At 39.4% G+C, this 4,660-nt stretch overlaps 1 pseudogene; it reads right to left on the bottom strand.

Moving 5' to 3' along the window:
• Positions 1-3,105: 3,105 nt before the first annotated feature.
• On the bottom strand, positions 3,106-3,508 carry LOC117033295 (40S ribosomal protein S17-like; annotated as a pseudogene).
• Positions 3,509-4,660: the final 1,152 nt, after the last annotated feature.

Here is a 4,660-nt window from a genome sequence, read left to right as displayed (position 1 = left end):
AAATGCCATGAACAGAATTCTTTCACAGAAGCTCTTTGAACCTGAAACTTAGTAGTACTCAGTGACCATGGGTCCTCAATCTTAGGAAAGCCTTAATCAGCCTTGGCCAGGGAGGCAGAACCGATACAGGAGTATGTGGGGTCTGCCCCCAACTCTCAATTAAAGGGCAGTTTTTGCAACATGCCTTCTTTTCGAATCAGAGCCAGGGTCATTGTTGAGCTGAGGTAACATTAATTATTTTTCCGCTTGTCGGATTCCATGAAAAAGATGTGAAAATGGCCTGTTTGTGAAAGAGTGCAGGCAGAGGCTGTGAGCTGATTATGTCAAACCTAGTCAAAGCTTCCTTGGTGTGGGAGATTGTAATCAACAAAGCATGGTGGCATCTGTGCCTGTTACAGGAGGAGCGCCATCCGCCTGGCTCCCCAGCAGAGACAAGAAGCCAGGTTTAACCCCTGTTGGACTGAATTGCATTGACTGTGTAGAGCAAAGAAATTTTACTCTCATCAATTATTTAGTACATATTTAGGGGATAGCACAGCAAAGGAGGGAACTGTCCTTGTTTCGTAGGAGGAGGCACTGAATTGCTCCCTTCATAGAGCAGCATTGGTTCTTTCTGTGAGATGGCCAGTCATACAGATGGGTAAAGGCACAGAGTTGCAAAAGTTGAAAGGTACAGAAACAATCTTTTAAAAAGTCTGAAAAAGACCTCAGAGAACATTAGCAGGTCACTCCAGACTTTCTACATAGGTGGGGCTTAGGGACTGTGCTCTGGTTGAAAGAGGTGTCCCAAAGTGGCAATTGCAAACTTGAGAAATTTTCAACTGTCTTGTCAGAAAACTGGGTGAGGCAGCTGATGATACTATGGGCAAACTAAAGCCCACCATCCAATGTTGCCCTTGGCAATCATTTGACCCAAAGATCATCGATCATCAAATATGTTTTACTCCATTTTCTTTTTTTGTAACCAATAATTATGCCCCCTGTCTTTTACCGAAATGAAATACATTGATAATAAAGCTGCTTACATACATGACTATAAAAAGATCATATGCCATAAACATAAACTATTATTTATGTGCAATGATGACATAAAGAGCTTATACCAGAGATGAAAATCAGCTATATCACTAAGCACACTATTTAGGTTAGTTGACTTTTTTTTTTTCACAGCAACACTTTCTTGATGAAGGAAGCAACATGTTGATATATATTCTGGCACAATCTCCTTACCTCATAGCACACTGGCATTTCAAGTCTCATTGCTCTGGATGACATAATTAAGTAATCAGATACGTGAATCCATACACAGAGTCGGCAGGAATGTGAGAGCTACAAGTGAAGACTGATACAGGCAGGTAGCATTGGCAATTTAATTAAAACCTATGTGTACTGTTAACAGGGGTGATGTGATTTTCCAAAATTGTAAAGTTCTTGGTAAAGTTCTGAATATATGGAGTACAATCTTCTCTTGATTAACAATGTAGTTGCATTTCCAGAAATTTCAATGCATATTAAAGCATTTATGTACTGTTTAGGATTTGGTTCTAAGTTAAGATAATAGGTAGCAGCTTTTTACCTCCTACCAGAATATCCAGAGGAACATCAGAAAATCGTGCAACAGTCAGGGCAATTCTCAAAGGCGAGGAACTACCCTGAACACTGCAAACCTCTAGCATTCACAGTCCCTACATACTCCATGTTGGTAGTGACTCCCAGTCACTGACAAACAAAAATGTCCTCACACATTTCCGCAGTGCCCCAGAGGGGCAGTACCATCCAGTCTGTTCCCAAACTCTGAACCTCAAACGTGGTGCTAGGAGGGGAATGGCTTCCCCAACATCACACATGAGCCCAAGTAGATAGATGCCAGGACCAGAATTTAGGTGCCTGACTCCAAATGCAGTCCTACTGTCACAAGCCCAAAGTTTCCTAGGGTACTGTCCACACTCAATCCTGCCCATTTCTGCTTACCGGCGACCAGTCTCGCTGGTCATTGACTCACTGCTGCCTGTAAAGCATTAATGATCTAAAATGTTAACTTAAACCCTTGACAGCTTCTTTGCAAGATTTTGATAAAGTACCCCCAGGTGATTCCAATGTAGGATGTTTATGGCTTTGAGAACTATATTTCCTAAAGTTAGTGTTAGAAATCTATGAAAATAATGGTCAGATCGTTTTGAAAACTTTGGATTAGCCAGAGATGCCAAACTCTTTTTCGGACTCTTTAATAAGTGAATGTGAATGTAAATGTCTAAGATGGAGAATGACTTGACTTACTTTCCAAGTTTATTTGATCATGAACTGTCCCCCTCCCATGTTTGTTTAGTTGAGTAGCTTGTTGGTAATGAGATGTAGATTATTTGCATACTGACCTGATTTTATAGATAAAGGAGAGGAGAAAGTAGATACTCACTGAAGTGAGAAGTTTAAAAAGGCTATGGGAGGTTAATGTGTTATTTCAGATAGAAAATAGAGAGATATTTGATCCTTTTCCCTTTAATTTTTTAAACGTCATGAGGACAAGCTCATTTTTTTTCTTTTGTTGTTGTTGTTTGTTTGATTCTTTCCATTGCTTGGGTACAGAGCCTGACCCATACAATCATGTGCCACTTAACGTTCTGAGAAATGTGTCATTAGGTGATTGCATTGTTATGCAAACATCACAGAGTGCACTGACACAAACCTACTACACACTTAGGCTGTATGGTACAGCCTACTGTTCCTAGGCTACAAGCATGTACAGCATGTTACTGTACAAAACAACCAGAGATTAAATCAAGCACAAGAGAAAATGATGCCATCAAGAGATACAGTAAAGATGAGATGTATGAGGCTGCAGTCAGCGTAACATGGCATATTGTTTTACAGCAAACTTTGCTTTTTTATAAGTAGAAAGAGTACACTCTAAAATAATGATAAAGAGTATAATATATACTAGAAAAAACATAAACTAGTAACAGTCATTTGTCATTATCAAGTATTATGTACTGTACATAAGTGTATATGCTATACTTAAAAAAATAGTTTTAGCAAAAATATGAAAGAGCAATTTTTTCCTGTGTATGGTGATGGTTTATTGAAATTATTACAGCACAGTGGAAAGATTCAAATGGCTCCACATGGTGTTTGGAAATTCATCTCAACTGTAGGCTGAGTGACTGCAGGGTGGACAGACCACCGAAGTCCAAGAGCTTCAGCATTTCCTCAGTGTTGGGACCAACAGTGATCTTCTGATCCAGGTCTGAGACCTCAGGAACATAATTACCTCTCCTTTCTCTCTCTTCTTCCTGCAGCTTGATAGAGGCACCTCTCACAGGGCACTCTGAATCCGTGTCAGCAGATGTGTGACATAGCCCGCTGTCTTGCTGTGGAACTTCTTGCTGGGAATAATGGTGATCTCCTCACACATGCGCTTGTTGGTGTGGAAGTCGCAGCCCAGGCACCTGTAATGTGTCTCAATGAATACCTGGGACACCTTCTTCATGGTCTTGGTGTGAATGTGGCCCATCTTGGGTCCCTGGTGAAAGAGGAAACCTTACTAGGGATTTACAAATTAATTAACTAATTAATTTTAAATTTAATTAATTTTTTTTTCTCTTTACCCACCCCCCACCCCTCTCTCCTTTGGCAACCATCAGCTTCTTCTCTTGAGCTATTATATGTTTCTATTTTGTTTTGTTCATTCATTTGTTTTGTTTTCTTAGAGTCCACATATAAGTGAGATCATATGCTATTTGTTTTTCTCTGTCTGACTTATTTCACTTAGCAGAATACCCTCTAGGTCCATGTTGCCGCAAATGATAAAGATTCCTTTTTTTTTTTAAATGGTTGAGTAACATCCATTGTATACACGTACCACATCTTCTTTGTCCGTTCCTCTATCAATGGTTGCTTAGGTTGCTTCCCTATCTTGGCTATTGTAAATACTGCTGCAGTGAATATAGGGGTGCATACATCTTTTTGAATCAGTGTTTTTGTTTTCTTTGAATAAATACCCAGAAGTGGTATTGTTGCGTCATAAGGCAGTTCCATTTTTAAATTTTTTGAGGCATCTCTATGCTGTTTTCCATAGTGACTGCACTAATTTATGTATGTACTACACCTTATTTCAACTGGCAGCACAGTAGGTTTGTTTAGACCATCACCACCACGAACACGTGAGAAATTCATGCCACTACACCATTATGATGGCTACGAAGTCACTAGGTGATAGGAAATTTTCAGCTCCGTTATAATCTTAGGGGACTACCATCTTATATGCGGTTTCTGGTTGATCAAAACATCGTTATATGGCACATGGCTGTAGTTGTTACTCAAATAATGTTTATTAAATGAATTACTTAATGAATTAAATCAATAGTAGCCTACTTAAAGTGTGGTAGGATAGCTTCAGATTGTTCTGAAAAGTGGGAAGTTTCTTTGTATTTTTAGGAACAGAGACATTAGAGAACTCCATCAGAGATTTTATAGCAGAGTATCACAGAGCCAGCAAAACTTTTTAGCCTCCACATATAAAACTCAGCATAATCGGGTGGGCAGGAACAGTTGTGTAGGTTATGCACTGTAGAAACGATGGTGGCACCATTCACTGTTGCCGAGAAGTCTGTTTACCATTGAGTTGGGCTGACAAGACAAACACATAAAAATAATTAAAGAACAA

Source organism: Rhinolophus ferrumequinum, chromosome 13 (assembly GCF_004115265.2).
Source record: "Rhinolophus ferrumequinum isolate MPI-CBG mRhiFer1 chromosome 13, mRhiFer1_v1.p, whole genome shotgun sequence".
In the NCBI taxonomy this organism is placed as follows: domain Eukaryota; kingdom Metazoa; phylum Chordata; class Mammalia; order Chiroptera; family Rhinolophidae; genus Rhinolophus; species Rhinolophus ferrumequinum.
Note: the sequence above shows the minus strand (reverse complement) of the source record. Positions and strands in the feature narration are given on the sequence as shown.